This window comes from Ursus arctos, unplaced genomic scaffold (assembly GCF_023065955.2).
Source record: "Ursus arctos isolate Adak ecotype North America unplaced genomic scaffold, UrsArc2.0 scaffold_6, whole genome shotgun sequence".
Taxonomy (NCBI): domain Eukaryota; kingdom Metazoa; phylum Chordata; class Mammalia; order Carnivora; family Ursidae; genus Ursus; species Ursus arctos.
In genome coordinates, this window is record NW_026623078.1 from 72435828 (window position 1) to 72453151 (window position 17324).

At 44.5% G+C, this 17324-nt stretch overlaps 1 long non-coding RNA gene across 2 annotated transcripts in view; it reads left to right on the forward strand.

The window, feature by feature from the left end:
* The window catches only part of LOC125281051 (uncharacterized), an 84732-nt gene that overhangs the window by 20800 nt on the left and 46608 nt on the right, over positions 1-17324 (forward strand). For both annotated transcript variants that reach the window (XR_008957742.1, XR_008957741.1), the window contains one exon: positions 4552-4673. This is a non-coding gene — a long non-coding RNA (uncharacterized LOC125281051). The remainder of the gene's footprint in view (positions 1-4551; positions 4674-17324) is intronic.

Here is a 17324-nt window from a genome sequence, read left to right on the forward strand (position 1 = left end):
AGAGGGAAACAGGTGTATTCATGCTTGTTTTACTTTTACTTTTTTTTTTTTTTTTTTTTTTGTGGTCAGCCTCTCCATTTTTCCATCCAACCTCCTTTTCTAGGAGTTTTCCATATCTTTGACCAAATGGGAGTTGTCATAAAAACATAACTTGACTTGGTTCCCTGGCCAGGTTGACTGGTCCAGTTTTGGACTGCTTACTCAGGCTTGGCCAACGAATCCTTCCATTAGAATTTCTGCAATTGAGGCAAAAGAGATTTTGAGGGCTGTCACTTCCAGGTGACCAAATCCATAAGACAGAAAATGTGGGACCATTCAGTGATTCTGTGTACCACGAATATAAAAGCCTACCTTATAATGGTAAAAGCTAGAGGCACCATAGAGAAAGGAGCAGGGGTAGAAACCAGTAAAGCAGTGTGGGAGTCTGGGCACATTCCAGTCTGTGGTTCTAGTGTGTTCAGACCCTGTTACACTCCTGCTCTTCTCCTTTACATTGATTAACCTCGTTATTTCCTTCACATAAGGAAGTTAGAGTTGGTTCTCCGTTACTTACATCAGAAGAGGTCTAGCAAATATGGCCACTTATCCACCAAGATGAATGGAATCAACTGGAAATATTAGAGACCCCCCATGTGGTGAAGCCACAGTAGGTAAATGAAAGCACCCCGGTCACCCCGCCAAAAGGGCTGAAAATGTTCAAGTGTCTCAGCCCAGAGTACTTTCATTGCAGGGCGTTGAGGGTGCTTGTCAGCAGATCTCTCCATCATATGTCTTTCGGGAATCCTGGAGGATGTGGCAGGAGTCAGATAACGGGAGATAGAAATGTATTTCCTAAGAGGATACTAAATGAGAGTTTCTGTACCTTCTTTGTATCCCAATTTATATACTGTGGCCCTTAGTTACTTTCTTTGTACAATACAGGTACTATAGCACACCACTGCCTTCCCCATATGCCCTGGAGATCCCACCAGATATCAGAAAGTGCTTTGTACGCCCGTACTTTCCCTAGAGAGGCCAGGGATTATTATCATCATTAAGCTGGCTAAAGTAATAAACAGAAAGCCGTTGATAGCCGCTTTTATTAGTGGGTTAGATACAGGTAATAATTATTAATGACAACATGTTTAGCACTACACTATACTAAATATTGATTAATTGCCAACTGTAAAATCTAAATTAGCTTTTTTCCTCCTTGGATTAAGGTATTCTCCTGTGTAATAGCAAGTTTACCAGGGTTAGCGTTATGAGACATTTTCTCAAGATTAAAGAAAATCTTGTAAAATTTGTAGCGCGAGGGGCGCCTGGGTGGCACAGCGGTTAAGCGTTTGCCTTCGGCTCAGGGCGTGATCCCGGCGTTATGGGATCGAGCCCCACGTCAGGCTCTTCCACTATGTGCCTGCTTCTTCCTCTCCCACTCCCCCTGCTTGTGTTCCCTCTCTCGCTGGCTGTCTCTATCTCTGTCGAATAAATAAAATCTTTAAAAAAAAAAATTTGTAGCGCGATAGGTTGCAAACACTAGCATAGCCCTGAAATAAAGCAGACCATTTCCTCCTCTACAGACTTCTTCAGCCACTTCTTCCGTAAAAAAACAAGCTAACTCTTTTGCATGGGGGAGAATAAAAATTCAGAGGGGAGACGGAAGGACTATGTAGTATGACATCATGGAATTTGGAAGAGGAAAAAATTGGGGGAATGATCTCAAAAACAACAAATGCAGCAGATACAAAGACAATTTGTAAATTAGAGAGATATGCAATCATTAAGACTTGGTGATCCTTGCTATTTGTGTCCCATCTCTCTCTTTTTAAATCCCTATTGACAGTTACCAAAGTCCAAGTCTCCATGAAATCTTCCTAAATTACTTCAACCATCTCCTAATGGTCTACCAGCACCCCCGCGAATTTAGTGAACACTCCATCTCCGCTCTAGAACTTTGGCGTGGAGACAGATGATGGGGTGTTGCTGTCCACCTATCTCCCTTATCTCTGCCTTCTATCTTTTTCCATCTTTCACTGAGATGAGAAAGGACAGGCATCTCCAATTCTTCTCACTTTTGGACTGAGACCTCCCTTATATAAGTGTAATGTCAACCACACAAGGATGACTCCTGATATGTTAAAGGAGGGAGATAAAGACATTCAGGAAAATTTCTTTCTTGACAGAACCTACATTTCAGTACCATTGTCTGGTTTTAAATTCTAGCAAGAATAATTCCTCCCTTTCTCCTTGAAGTCTTATTATAATTTTCTCACTTCTACCCCAGGTGCATTTAGATTGGTGACATAGATTACATACGCAGAAATGCAAAAGAGAAAAGCCCATTAATTGCTTTAAAATATTAGACCAATGATTATCCTTGTTTTATGGAGGAGGAACCCGGCTCAGACACGTAAGTGACTTTCCCAAGCTGTTGAGTTAGTAAGTGGCAGAAGCAAGATTGAAATCCCAGGAACATGCCATTTTCAAGGGGACCCTACAGAATGCTGAATGGAGAAGGAATTTGGAGTTCCAGGAGAAGAGGAGTAATGATTTTAGAAAAGGGCAAGAAGCTGGATGGAGGGAGAAGGGAGATGAGGCAAGAGGCAATGAATCCCAGCGTATACACCTGCCCCCCACTCCCCATGGTTGCTGGCCTCTGCAACAATTTAGGTTTTAGGTTTGCTGGCATCACTTCCATGTAAATATCTCCTTGGCCTCCTCTTCCTGCCCCATAAATTGTGCGGTGCATTTTATGATGTGTGAAAATTCTTTGTGCTGAGTGATTTTTTTTTTTTTTTTTTGGTGGTGAGAAGGAGAGCTATAAAAGGAGCTAAGCTTTCCATCCCAGTGGCCCCCTTGACCAAGGCACAGAGACAGCCTAGGCAGAAGTAGGAGGTAGAGTAGGTCATGATTTTGGAGTGAGACCTCCGGAATCATTTGTAGAAGTTTTGTGGGGAGGACTTAAGCTTACAAACCCAATGGAATTGGAGTTTGAGCTCATTTTATCCAGCTCACTTCAGGCAAGTGAGCACCAGCTGACCTCTGGGTTATATCTGTCCTATCCCCTGCACCATATATTCCTGAGGCATGAGGACCAGACTGTCTTTTACTTTCACGTTCATTATTGAAGTATAGTTGACACACGATATTACGTTAGTTTTCAGGTGTACAACATAGTGATTGGACAACTCTGTGCATTACTCAGTGCTCACCATTTTAAGTGTAGTCACCATACATTATTACAATATTGACTATATTCCCTACACTTGTACTTTCAATCTCTGTGACTTATTTATTTTATAACTGAGGACTAGACTGCCTATTCCCTTCCATCCTAGATCCTCACATGGTTCCTGTTTCATAGCAACAATAACTCAATGGTTTGTCTGATAGAAATGCTTGAGAAAACTGGTCTAGTAGGATCACAGGGTCAGAAGCCTGATTGAAGGAGGTTCAAGACAGTGTGGAGTGGATCTGAAAACAAGGCATTTTCATTGTTTTAAGGTAGAAGAGATATGGCTTAATAATGTTAACAGGTGGGGTGCCTGGGTGCCTCAGTCGGTTAATCATCTGCCTTCGGCTCAGGTCTTGATCCCGGGGTCCTGGGATGGAGCCCCACATCCGGCTTCCTGCTCAGTGGGGAGTCTGCTTCTGTCTCTCCCTCTGCTGCTCCCTCTGCTTGTGCTCTCTCACTCTCCGTCAAATACATAAATAAAATCTTTAAAGAAAATCCTAAGCCAACTTAAAAAAAAAAAAGAAAAATATTAACAGGCGGAGGGGAAGGACATGAGTCTCCTTTTAGAATAAATTGATTTTTTCTTCTTGATTACACATTCACTCTATTAAACAATTCATGTTAAATAGTGACCTAGACATCAGTGACTCATCTTATCTGCAAAGGTTGTCATTCTGGCACTTTCCTTTTTCAAGTCTTTCAGGACTTTCTAGAACCTTCTGTGTATAATTCACAGTTGACGACATGGTGGTTCTTCTTGACCTGACTCTTGCTTACTTCTGTGGTCTTATCTCCACCTGCCCTCCAAGATGACATGATCCAGCTATCTTGTAATACCAGCGGTTTCTGGAAGGCACCACACTCTCCCAGAAATTATCTGCCTTCCTGTACTGTCGTCTCTGCCTGAAATTTTCTTTTCTACCCACTTTCTGCTTGAACAAGCTCTCCTCTTAGCTCAAGTGATGCCTTCTCCGGAGAAGGCCTTTCCTGACCCAACATCTTGTTATTTTCATAGAAATCCATGCTTTCCTCCTTGCTAATAGATTTTCTGTTGCTTAGATGTCTAGATTCTAAGTTTGTGTTGGCAGGGACCATTGTGTTTTGTCTCTGTGTCATTGTTCCTCAGTCTGCCACCTATGAGGATTGCAGTAATTTTCTATCAACTGAATGAAGGAAGAGCAAAGAACATTTAGCCATTTGTAGCACAAATTATTTCAAAATTCTACTGCCCGCATCCATTTTATGGCTTTAGAAGACAAATTTGGTATTGTTTGTTACTTTTATGGATGCTTGATTCCAACTTCCCTTTCTTTACATGGCCCTGTTGTCCATTTCAGGCCTGGATGGAGTTCTTGGAGGCAGTTAAGCTAACAGTGGGTGCACAAGACTTTTCTTCTTCCATCATAATTGCCACATTTCAGGACCACGTCCTCTCCCAGCATTTGCAGTATTTGAGCAGGTTAGTGACTCTCTCAAGAATAGCTGTTTCTAGTTTCCAGGTATGATAGTTCAGGCAGCTATAGACATCTTTGCAGAATTCATTTTTTTCCTTTAAAATTAATTTCTTGGAATAAAATCTTCAAATTGATATTCGTGGGTCAAAGAGTATAAACATTTTTATGACTCTTGTCACTACTTGCCAAATGGTTTTCTGCAACGATTGTGCCACTTTATAGTGCTGCCACCAAACTTTTTTTCCTCTGCTTTCCTGATGGCGTTTGATCATTTGGAGAAAAAAGAATAAATGAAAGCATTCGTTTTTATTTTGCTAAATCTAAAATGGATGTTCAAACTTATTTTAATGCATATTTCTTTTATTAGTAAGGAAGAACATTTTTGTTTCCTATTTGTATTTTTCTCATATCAATTATCTACAAATATGGAAAGACATCATTTGAGTGGAGGAGGAAAAGAGGAAAAATTAATACAGAAAAAAACCTGAGATAATTGATTGAGAGTAATCCACAAGGGTTACTGGAGAGCAGGGGGTGAGTTTATACTTGTAAAGATGAAAAGACAGATTTTCTCCTAAGTGAGACATACATAAAAAAGATAAGGTAAGTAAAGGGCAGAAATACAATAATAGGAAATAATAACTAACTTTAGTTGGTCACTTAATATATTAGTTACTGTGCTAGTTGCTTTCTATGGAGTCTCTCTTTGAATTGTCAGAACCACCCATTTCACAGATGAGGGGACAGAGGCTCAGCAAGATTAGGTGACCTGGACGTCATTACATAGAAAGGGTGGAGCCAGGTTTCATACTCAGTTCCAGTCTGTACCCTTAACCACTGTCCTGCACCTCACAGCTGAGTTTTGGGAGAGAAGATGAGTTTTTGTTTTTGTTTGTTTGTTTTAATCTTGACTCAGTGGAAGGAAGTGGGGATGATCTCTTGAGAGGGGCCATAGTGAAGAGAGTGTTCCAGGGACATAAGAGGATAACAGCAATTGTGAGCAGCATTCTGGTATGAACCTGGTTGACATATTTCTGTGACACTTTCCAACAATTGCCCGGGCTTTGGGAACAAAAGAAAAAAAGGCAGAGAGAGATAAATCAAGGTGTGCATGCTGTTGCAGTGCAGCTGGAACTGGGGTGGGGGTTCTGCAGTCTAGACTCAGGAGGGCAGCGTTCCAGTGGCTGACAAAGTTGTTCAGTCTAGGCAGGGACCCACATGACCATGGGGGTTAGCTGTCTGCACAGTCCTGTCGCAACAGCTATTATGACGATGACTCTTGTATTGGTCGGGATTCTCCAGAGAAACAGCAACAGTGGGATACATATGTAAGAGGGGGTTTATGGTAAAGAATTGGCTCACACGATTATGGAGGCTGAGAAGTCCCACAGCCTGCAGGCTGGAGCCCCAGGAAACCCAGTGGGGTAGCTCAGTCCGAGTCTGAAGGCCTAAGAACCAGGGGAGCTGGCGGTGTAAATCCCAGCCCGAGGACAAAAGAAGATGAGATGAGATGTCCCAGCTCAAGTGCTATGGCCGGACAAAAAGGGGTGAAGCTTCTTTCCTCTCCCTTTTGTTCAGTGTGGCCCTCAAAGGACTGAATGAGGCCCAGCCACACTGGGGAGGGCCATCCGCCTTACTGAGTCCACTGATTCAAGTGCGGTCACATCTGGAGACACCTTCGCAGATAAGCCCAGAAATCATATTTCATCTGGGCACCCTGGGGCCATAGCTGACACATGAAATGAACCATCACAACTATTAGCTGCCATATAATACTCAGTGCTCACCCATAAGGTGCCAGGCCTTGTGCCGGGTAGGGGCTTTGCTTGGCTTCTTATTCAGCCTTACAGACAACCCTCTGGGGGCAACATGCTGGCCTATGCCTGTTTGCATTCGGAAGCTCCCCTCTTCCCCGCTCTGCTCTCTCCTGCAGAGGGTGCACCCAGCAAGCTGTACTTCCCAGGCTCTCCAGCTTGCTGGCTGCTGGTTAGGCCAAGCACTGACACCCGCAGTGGCTGGGCCTCCTTCGTGGCCTCAGCTCCTCCCACCCAATCCCTCCCACTATGGTTCCAGACTCACAGAGGGCCCCCTCCTGTGAGTAGCTCCTGCCTGCGAGACGGTGTTATTATTATCCTCAGCTGGCATTGAAGACTATATGTGGAGAGAAGTAACTTTTGCAAGGTTACCAGCTGTTACGTGGTGGTGCTAGAATGCAAAGCAGGGCAGTCTGACCTGGGAGCTGAGGCTCGCAGAGCCAAGGGACAAGTCCAGAGTCACCCTGCTAGCAGGTGTTGGAGCCAGAATTCAAATGCCGGCTGTCTGAAAACATGGGGGCGGCAGGCTGGGAAGGGCAGGAGTGGTCTAGATGTAACAGGCCCTTTGTCCCTGACTTTGCTGCCTTCTGCGCATGGAAACCTGGAAGCCGAGCCAACGCGGCCCAGGGAAAGATGAAGAAAATGGGGAGGAAAGAAAAAGGATTTGATGGAGGAGGAGGGATCCACTTGTGTCTGCATGGCCAAATCCACACAGCAGGCCTCCGGGACCTGCTTTTAGACACAGGCCCCTCATTGTCCCCTGATTAGCTCCAGGCATCGCACTCCGCCAAAGCCGCTGCCCGTCAGGGGCTGCTTCTCTTGCCCTTTGCCCACACTTTTGATCAGAGGGTGCCCAGCACTAAAGGCACAGCTAGGAAGCTCTTCCTTCGGGCTGCCTGGGACTTCCTGCGATGGCTTCAAAGGTCAGAAAGCAATTTGCAGCTTTTGTGTGGAAGGCCACAGGGTCTGGGGAGGGAGCGCTTCAGTTGGCGGGGGAGCTCATTAGGCCCAGGAACTGTTTGGCCACCTCACAAGTCACTTGAAAGTCCTCCAGGATGATGGGGTGGGGGGGACAGCGACCACTTTGTGCTCGGCAGGCAGCTCACTGCTGTTGTGCAAGTAGCAGGTCTGGGAAATGAGGTCTGGGGAGACCGGTACTTAATAAACCTCAGGGGATTTGCCAAATGGACTCACCGGGAGGGGCTGGCCTATATTTACATCCCGCAGCAGGTCGTGCTAAGGCCACAATCCCATGATGCTATACATTTTTTTCCTGGGAAGGCTTAGTATGCAGAGCTACTCATTATGGGTCACATATGCTGTTGTATCCTTATTAATAAAAGATCTCCACTCTTATCAATGAATTAACTGTTTCCATAGTGACTAATGTACTTTGCAAGAGTGAAATTGGAATATTCTAAAAGCAGATCCCCTAAGGAAATGCCAGAAAAGTAAGAAAGACAATTCGATTATTTATAAACCATGATTCCTGCCAGATTTCTGCGGGATGAGAGGAGCAGAAAGATGTCTTATTAGACCACTTTGGGGGGATAGGGGACGTTCATTGAGCTAGAGTGCATGGCTTCCTTTGGAAGGCTGAATAGATCAGCCCCAGGTTTCAACTCCCCTCCTGTTTCCACTTTGTTTCAGTTTCCTCGCCTGTGAAGCAAGGATCTCATTACGCTCTGAATAATAAATAACCCAGGCAAGGCATCTAGCCAGTGTGCAGTGAAGGTTCGTTGTTACTATTATCACTATCACAAACGCTCCTTAGTGCTAGTGTGTGATAATCAGTAACCATCCTGGTCAGTCATGTAAAGCCTTCCACGGTTCCTTTCCACCATGTAGGTGGCACGCAGGGGCTCTTAGTTCATTGCTGTATTGTCATCAGGAGGTCATGCCAGCCATCTCGATTGCTATCTTAATTAGCCCCCAGTTTGCCTTTAACAGGAATGACTGGGAAAATACCTACAGATTTGCTAAAGAGTTAGCCTGCTATTGTAACTTAATTATGCCAAGGACTGGTAACTGTTGTCTAGGTCAGGGACTTACTAATTTCCTCATGTCCTGTGTGTTTTCACCTGCTTTCCACATCTGTCCTCTTTTTGTGTGAGTTCTAGCAACCTCACGGGGGGCAGGGGGGGCTCTGCCAGGTAGGCAGGGGCCAGGTGGTCTGTTGAAAGGGCTTGGTGGTCCAGGCTGCAAATCCGCATCAATAGGCATAAGCCTTTGCCCTGGGGGGGCTTCTCTGTCCTGCGTTCCGTGGGCAGCAGGCTTTACAGCCTGAATTTTGCACAGAGGGGGCAGTGAAGCAGAGCTCCTGGGTGGCCTTGCCTCCTCCGTAACAGTTCGGTGCTGGAGTGGTGAGCGAACGAGGCGAGGGTAATTGAATACTTGCGGAGAGCCTTTACGGGGCACCAGGCACACTGCTCCCTGTTTTACGGGTGTTAGCACTTTAGATTAACACAACATTCTGAAAGGCACTTGGATTTGCGTTCTGGGTCTCTTTACTGTCTTTGTGACCTTGCCCAAATCACATTCAGGCCTCAGTTTCCTCATCTGTAAAATGTCAGTTATGTTAACTGCCTCAGAGGGTCATTGGGGAAGAGAAGTGAGATATCATATAGAAAGCACGAGTCAGATAAAATAAATGTGAATTCTTTTTCCATCTTTAGATCTTTAGAGCTCTGTCGGATAAGCTCTGCGGGCGCTGGAATCTGCAGTACGGGCTCTCCGCATGCCTTCTGCGGTTTTGCTTCTCGCAAGCAGGTTGTTTCTGCACCGTCTGTGTTCTTTAGGAAAGCCCGTTTCGTTTAGGTGAGAAAAGCATTGACTTCCTGGCAAAATGTTCCCAGGAAGAACTCGGCCCCTGGAAGTTTTATAATTTTAGCATTTATATTTAGGTCTATTATCCGTTTTTTTAAAAAAAGTTAATTTTTGCTTCAGCATGAGATGAAGGTCTTAGGTTTTTTTATTCTTTTATTTCTTTAGATATCCAATTATCTCAAACACCATTTGTTGAAAAGACAATGATTCCACATTGAATCACCTTGGAACTGTTATTAAAAATCAATTGACCTTGAATGTAGAGTGCATTTCTGGACTCTTCTGTTTCTTAGTCTCTAAGTCTATCCTTATGTTGATGTCATCCTGTCTTGATAATTGTAGCTTTATAGGAAGTTTTAATATTGGGTAGTGTGGTAGGCTGAAAAATGGTCCTCCAGTGTGGGGATTCACAGTGCCTGTGCAGACAAAAACTAACTTGTATACGCCTCCCTGGATGGGAATAATTGCAAAACAAAGGAGGAGTGCCCGGAACGCTGGGCCTCCTCTGAAGTTTCTTGGCTGAACGGCTGGATTCTTACTGCGGCTCAAGGGTCTCATCCAGGGAGTAAACGCAGGTACCTGTAGTGGTCACGTGCTTCACCAACTCCTGGTTTGCATGTGGTGTGTTAATTAAACTCACAATAAAAGCAGAGACAGAGCTTGGCTCAAGGCTTTTCGCCACTAGAGCGTCTGGTCCCAAGGCGTCTTCTTTCTCCTGCTAAGGTGTTGGGAGTCATCCTTTCATTCGCCGTCTCAGGGTTTGCTGGCCAAGCCGAACACTCCGGACGATGTCAACGTCCTAATCCTTAGAATGGCTCAGTGTTACCATATAAGGGAAAAAGAGGGTCTTTGTGGATGTGACGACGTTGAGGATCTTGGGATGTGGAGACCATTCTGATTTATCCAGGTGAGCCCTACATGCAATCACAACTATCCTTTTACGAGGGAAGCCGAGGAACAGGGTAGCTTGGCCGAGTGGTCTGAGGCGTTGGATTAAGGGAGAGGCAGAGGGAGATCGGACACACACACAAAGAAGCCAGTGCGAAGACAGAGCAAAGAGGTATTTGAATTTGCCAGCCTTGAAGATTGGAATGATGTGTCCACAGTAAGGAATGACTACAGCCACCAGAAGCCGGAAGAAGCGAGAAATGGATTCTCCTCCAGAGCCGCTGGAAGAAGCGTGGCCCTGAAGACACCTTGAATTTGGCCCGTCAGAGGCAGAATCCATAGATATTAGGGGTGCTCATCTTCTGACATTCAGAGTGTTTTGCCTTTGATCATCCTCCCGTCTTCTACTGTTTTCTAGTTGTTTGTGTTAAAGTTTTGTCTTCCCCCAGATTAGAATTTCTGTCCAGGAGAGGGGCCGATTTTCTTTTTCTTTTCTTTTTTTTTTTTTAATTTTTAAAATGGAAACCCAATTAATTAACTATAATGTATTATTAGTTTCCGAGGTAGAGTTCAGCAATTCATCAGTCTTATATCACACCCAGTGCTCATTACATATCGTGACCTCCTTCATGCCCATCACCCAGTTACCCCATCTCCCCACCACGCTCCTCTCCAGCAACCTGTTTGTTTCCTATGCTTAAAGGTCCTTTATGGTTTGTCTCTCTCTCTGATTTCATCTTGTTTTACTTTTCCCTCTCTTCCCCATGCTCCTCTGTGTCGTTTCTTAAATTCCACATGTGAGTGAGATCATATGATAATTGTCTTCCTCTGATTGACTTATTTCGCTTAGCATATTTTTCTTTAATATATTCCTTAATGTCTATCTACTTCTAGACCCATGATAGCAGCTAATATACATCTGTCAGCTTGATTTAAACAGAATAATGATTCGGAGACCTGAAATTTCAATTTTGTTTCCAACTTGTGTTTAAAGATAAACTAGGCGTATTAAATTTTAGGAGTTTACTTGAGAACAAACTTCCAGTTGTGAGATGAATAAGAACTAGGGATGCTAAGTACAACCTGATGACTATAGTCAACACTGCTTCATGGTATATTCTGTTAACCTTAAAAATAGAAACTGTCCGTTGTTTTACTAGCAAAGGATGGTTTTATTTGGGAATAAAAGAGAATTGCAATCCGGGACAAACAAGCTGCAGCAAAACCACGGGCAAGTCTGGGGAACATAGGAGAAGTGCTCTTTTTTAAGGCGAGAAGGAGGAAGTTGGGAGGGCCGTTGTGAACTAAAAGTCCATTGGAATAACCTGGGAGTTCAAAGTGTGTTGGCTTTTCATTGGCTGAGCTGTTGCCCGGGGAATAAGGAAAGCATCTCTTTTTCCTATTGGAACAGAGCAGTGATGTAGAATAGATGTTAGGGTTCAAAGCCAACGGCCAAGAAAGAATTCTTGAGATGTCTTTGGTGCAAAAAGGTGGTTTTATTAAAGCACAGGGACAGGACCTGTGGGCAGAAAGAGCTGTACCTGGGTCATGAAGAGTGGCCCTCATACTTTTGAATTGGGAGAGGGTTAGGGATAGCTAAGTCTCCAAGGACTTATGGAAGCAAGGTTTCCAAGACCTTGAGGGGGCTAGCTATTACTGGGAAAATGTCATCTATTACTGTCTAATAAAACCTTAGTCATGGGTCACCTGGGTGGCTCAGACGGTTAAGCGTCTGCCTTTGGCTCAGGTCACGATCAAGTCCTGCATCAGGCTCCCTGCTCAGTGGGGAGCTGCTTCTCCCTCTCCCTCTGCCTGCCGCTCTGCCTACTTGTGCTCTCTCTCTCTCTCTGTGTGTCAAACAAATAAATAAAAATTAAAAAAAAAAAACCTTAGTCATGAGACCCTTTAGATGAATATCGGTGGGTCATATGCTTGGGGGATGATTGCCAACATGTATCTTGGAGGGGGTTAGAGATAAAGGATATTTCCAAAGGAAGTTTTATTTTTTTTATTTTTTTTAAAGATTTTTCATTTATTTATGTGACAGAGAGACAGCCGGCGAGAGGGAACACAAGCAGGGGGAGTGGGAGAGGAAGAAGCAGACTCCCAGCGGAGGAGCCCGATGTGGGACTCATTCCGGAACGGAACGCCGGGGATCACGCCCTGAGCCAAAGGCAGCCGCTCAACGACTGCGCCCCCCCAGGCGTCCCCCAAAGGAAGTTTTATATGTTAAAGTAGACTTACAGGATCCTGGGGGTCGGGCTGAGGTTGCCTTTTGCCCTTAGCATAGCATTAACATTGAGGCAGCTGAGTCCCCAGAGGAAGGTCACTCAGCCTATTTCAAGGACTTGTCAATGGGCTTTAAGTAGTAAGGAAATTTAATAAATTTTCTTCTGCCTTTGTTTCCCACATCAAGCAGCATCCCCGTGCAAGGTCAAGTGTGTGTAAAGTCAAGTCTGCCTCTTCCTGTTGGGTCTCGCAATTGACTTTGAGTGGTAGGACATGAGAGTTCCCAAACCTCCCGACTCCATTCTAGTGAGGCTTCTCATTACTAATTTTCACAGTTCGAAAGGGAAGAGAGTAAATCCTAAGGATTCTTATCATGAGGAAAAAAACTTTTTTTTCCTTTTTTTTCTGTGCCTCTGTGGTGGCGATGATGGATGGTAACTAAATTTATTGTGGCAATCATATCGCAATATATGTAAATCACATCATTATGCTGTATTCCGTACAGTGCTCATTGTCAGTTATATCTCAATAAAACGGGCGGGAGGGGGGCGGGGGAGTAGGAAAAAAAGGTTTGAGTAAAAATCAATTTAAATAGGGCAGTGCCACCCCAGAAATGGTTAGGAGCACTCTTCTGCACTCTGTCTAGGGGAAAGATTTCTATGAAGTGTGGAAGTAAGAAGGAAAATTATTTGATTGGTCATAGCTTAAAGCTTAGTTGGCTGTTGGCAATTGGTTGCGCGGAGCGTTTTGATTTCGTTAACCTTGAGGCATTTCCCCGCTTAGATTTTGGTTTGCTTATAAAGGTCTCCATGTCAATAGAGCCGAGTCTATGATGGCTTCTTCGTTTAATTAATTGAACACCTGCTTTGCAACCTTAGGTAAATTAAATGGCTTTTCTGGTCATTACACTTATTTTGTCAGTGGGCCTTAGAATCCTAGAATAACGTTATTAGGAATAATGTCTCATTTTACGCGAGGAATGTAATAGAGAATAATAGATAAGCCTGAAGTGGATATAATTGGCGAGCCCCCAATGTGCTCTGAATGATGAACCATCAGTCTCTCCAAGGATCAGTTTACAAATGGAGTTCCAGGCAGATTATTCTCTGACTTCACCCCACTAGGGCCCTAGGAGCAGATGCCTTACCTCATCACGGCTTCAAAACTGCCTCCTGGTTTTCCCAAAGCTGTGTGCGATGTGTTGGAATAACCGTTTCAAAGAGAAGCCATAAACCACAAGCTGGTTTTCAGTATCTCAAAAGAAGCACTCAGACCAGTAGGTTCACACAAAATTAACACCTCCATTGTCTTTCAGAGCCAGGCCTTAGGGAGGTTATTATGCTGTTTTGCTTTGTAGGTGTGTTCTTAAAGCACTGAGAAGACCCTCCTTAGAAGCAGGAAAAAGCCAGTCTGTAAAGGCATTCAGATTTTCAGAAGCTTTACATCAAATGAAACTTGTTTTCTCCTTATTCTTGCTGCTAGCAGTCCCGGCTTCATAAAATAATCTCAGAGACATTCTCAAACACCTGTGAAATCTGAAATTCCCTAGGTGTAGAGAGCAAGCTTTTGAGGGGCAGAGAGACTGGGATGTGGTGGAAAATCCCCGAATAGACTCTGGACTGAATTCTAGGTTCTTCTTCCCTAGGTGTGCCTGGGATTTCTTTTCCTCCTCTCTCAAAAGGGTACAAGCTGATTAGCCGTTATTATCATGCCTAATACATGGCACCCCTATTTGTAATACTCCTTTTGTATTTTTCAGCTCAATAAAGTGGACTTAAAGAAGTAATAGAGGCATAAAGTAAATTCCCTTCCTTTGGTGAGAGTTAAAGGAGTACTGAACCCTAAGGAGGTAAACCAAGGCTTCAGGGCTGCAAAAGGCCAGTCATACCAGGCAGCCCAGCCCCCAGCAGAAAGATTTTAAGGCACAGGCAGTCTCTGTCCACTGGAGTTGTAGTTTGGAATCCAGCAAGCGAAAACAGGCCAAATCATTTCAGTCCTCGGCCGCCAAAGCCTGTAACTGCTGCCGCCAAGCATCTTCTAGTCTTGGTGTGAGCTCCAGCTGGAGCTGAGATGTTTCCATCTGTACAACCGCAGGTGGTGATATAATTAGCCACATACATTTGTAGCGCTGTAAAGAAAAGTCTAGTAACAAATCCATCCCTGCTGTACATCTGTTGGATGTTACAGTGGTCTGGAAAAGGGTCTGTCCCTAAAATAAGTGGATCAAAATGCTTTTGTTTTTCAAGTTTTCTGGAGTTGCTTACTTAGGCAAAGGCACTGCCGAAGCCAACATGATTGAAATGGTAGACCAGCAAGCTTGAAGTAGGTCTGCATCTGCTACCCACTCAGCTTGAGCCTTTTCTGCATCCTTCAGAAGGCTGCATCAGCCATGTGCTCTCTGGAGGGGCCACTTTTCACTAGAACCTGTTACATTTCCAATCTCCTGCCCTGTATCAACAGATTTGGCCTCCTGGGAGTGTCTGCCTTATTTCTCACCCCTCCAGACTGATGTGGTTTTGGAATATAGGTGAGGTCTGGTGGGGTGAGGTCCAGACCGACGATCAAGAAAGAATTCTTGAGATGTCTTTGGGACAAAACAGTGATTTATTAAAGCACGGGGACAGAACCCATGGGCAAAAAGAGCTGCTGCACCGGGGTTGAGAGGGGTAACTGATTATATACTTGGGAGTAGGGGGAGGTAAGGAAAAGGGAAGTTTCAAAAGGTTTTTCATATGTTAAAGAAGACTCCCAGATGCCAGAGGCCTTACCCTTGTCAAGTTAAGGTTGTTTTTCCCTCTAGCAAGGCATTAACATTAAGACAGTTACCAGCTTCCTGGAGGAATGTCACACATATCCCGCCCAGGAGTAGGGGAGGTGGGCTTTGTGGGGTGTCAGCTTGTGCTTTGTCCTCAGCTAGCCTTCTGCTCACTCATCACAGACCAGGTGGATAGTTCCATCTTTCACACTTGCCAACAAAGAAATAACCATTTCAATCACATGCCGCTCATATAAAGACAACTTACTACTTTTAAATTAAAAATGCATTTGTTTCAGAAGGAGTACCAAACACATTCTTAGATGGGGTCCCAGCTGAGCAGATAATCGAGATCCCCTTAAGCCCCTCTCCTGTTTCTGCACGGTTGTTGATTCCTATAGCATGTACAAGGGTAAGAACTTAGAAGCTAGTACCTTGCCAATGAGGTGACATACGTGGTTGGCTGGCGAAGGTGACATTTTGACCCTCTACCTGTTGCTTGTTGTCTTAATTTTTAATTTGTTCAGAACCCGTTGAGGAAGAGAGGGTTGGGTGCTCCCTGAAAATTCCCCACAATATCGATCTAATTTCCCTGATACCAGCGATTTCTCCAGTCTCAGTTTAGGTCATTTTTGTTTAGTATTGGCTGAACTGGAACTTTGTCACTCAAAATGATTCTTAGTCTGTGTGATTGGCACTTTCTTCATGCAAAACACGGCTCCTCCAAGCACTAGCTAGCGAAAATCTGGCTGGACTTCCATCAGCAATGAAAGGGTGGTGTTGGCTCCTGGCTGTTGCCCCATTGAAAGGCGTACACAGGGATATGGGTTTTCAAATTAGCGTTTCATTAGAAGTCTGGAAAGCAGAGAGTCACAACACAGTCTTGTTCTTTCTGTTTGTTGAGATGTCTGTCTAATTAACGGCCGTAGGACTGAGACTCAAACCCCTTATTTGGATAACAGGCAGGACCGACACAGCACCCAGGGCCTTGGTAGTGGAGAAGCCGGGCCTTTGTGTGCGCACATGTGCAAGGTAGTATCTGAAGCATGCTTCGTAGACCACTGTCCCTGACAACACTTGTGGCTTACCTGGCAAAATGAGATCACAGGTTTCCACAGTTAGCCTCTTGGGTGTCAAGACACCAAAACCTTCTAGCTCTGATTTGAAAGCTTATCACCATAGAGATGGAAAAACAAAACAAAACAAAACAAACCACTTTCTGATAGTAAAGAGAAAAAACTTCTCAAAAGTTTCTTATGAACCAGAGTGATGAGCAAAAAGTAAGAAAAATGACACTGCCTGGATTTTTATACTTCACAAAGCCAGGAGAGGGAATTTTCCGAGGGCTCTTTGCCAATAGTAAATACTTTTAACCCAGCTTAAGATCTGAGCAAAGCCAGTTTGGCTTGTTCCTAATTTAGGATAGAAAAGGGAAAAAAAATGAATCAGTAAAAATTTAAACTCCAGGGACCAAGGGAAATTTCTAGAAGCCCCTTATGTTTTGTTACTGTGTTCTTCATTCCAACCCTCTCTTTTCTAAACCATTTGGTTCATGGCTGCCAGGTTAATCTTTCTGAAATACCCCTTCGTGTGTGACATTTTCCTTGCTCAGAATTCCACAAGAGTGGTTTATTGTCCCCAGAAGGAGACCAGAGTCAATAGCCAGGCTTTCAAAGTCCACCCTGTGCAAGTGTCCGCCTCTCTGTGAGCCACTGCCTCCCCAGCTACAGCCAAAGCAAGCTCCCTGTTTCACCTGATCATCCCCGCACGTTCTCACCTCTTGGTTTTCGCTTGTGGATGTGGCGATGCTGCTGTGTGTGAGAGTTGCTTAGGAAGCTTGTTAAAGGGACCAGCACCACCATCGCCCTCTCCCTCCCTGGGGGATGCCTCTTTATACCTAGCTCGGCTGGTCTAAGTCCCAGACTTCCTTGAAGCCTGGCTTCAGATTCACCAGCAGCCCAACTTAGATAAGTGGATGTAAAAGGAGAAAGGCATTCTAGGCAGGGAGAAAGCAAGGCAAAAACTGGGAATTTGGGGAACCACCTGTCAAAATGTAGGTCTGCAGATTGTATCTAAATGACTTAGCATCTGTGGCTGCAGAAGGGAACTCCAATGCCCTTTATTGGAAAGGTATCAGCTTTGAG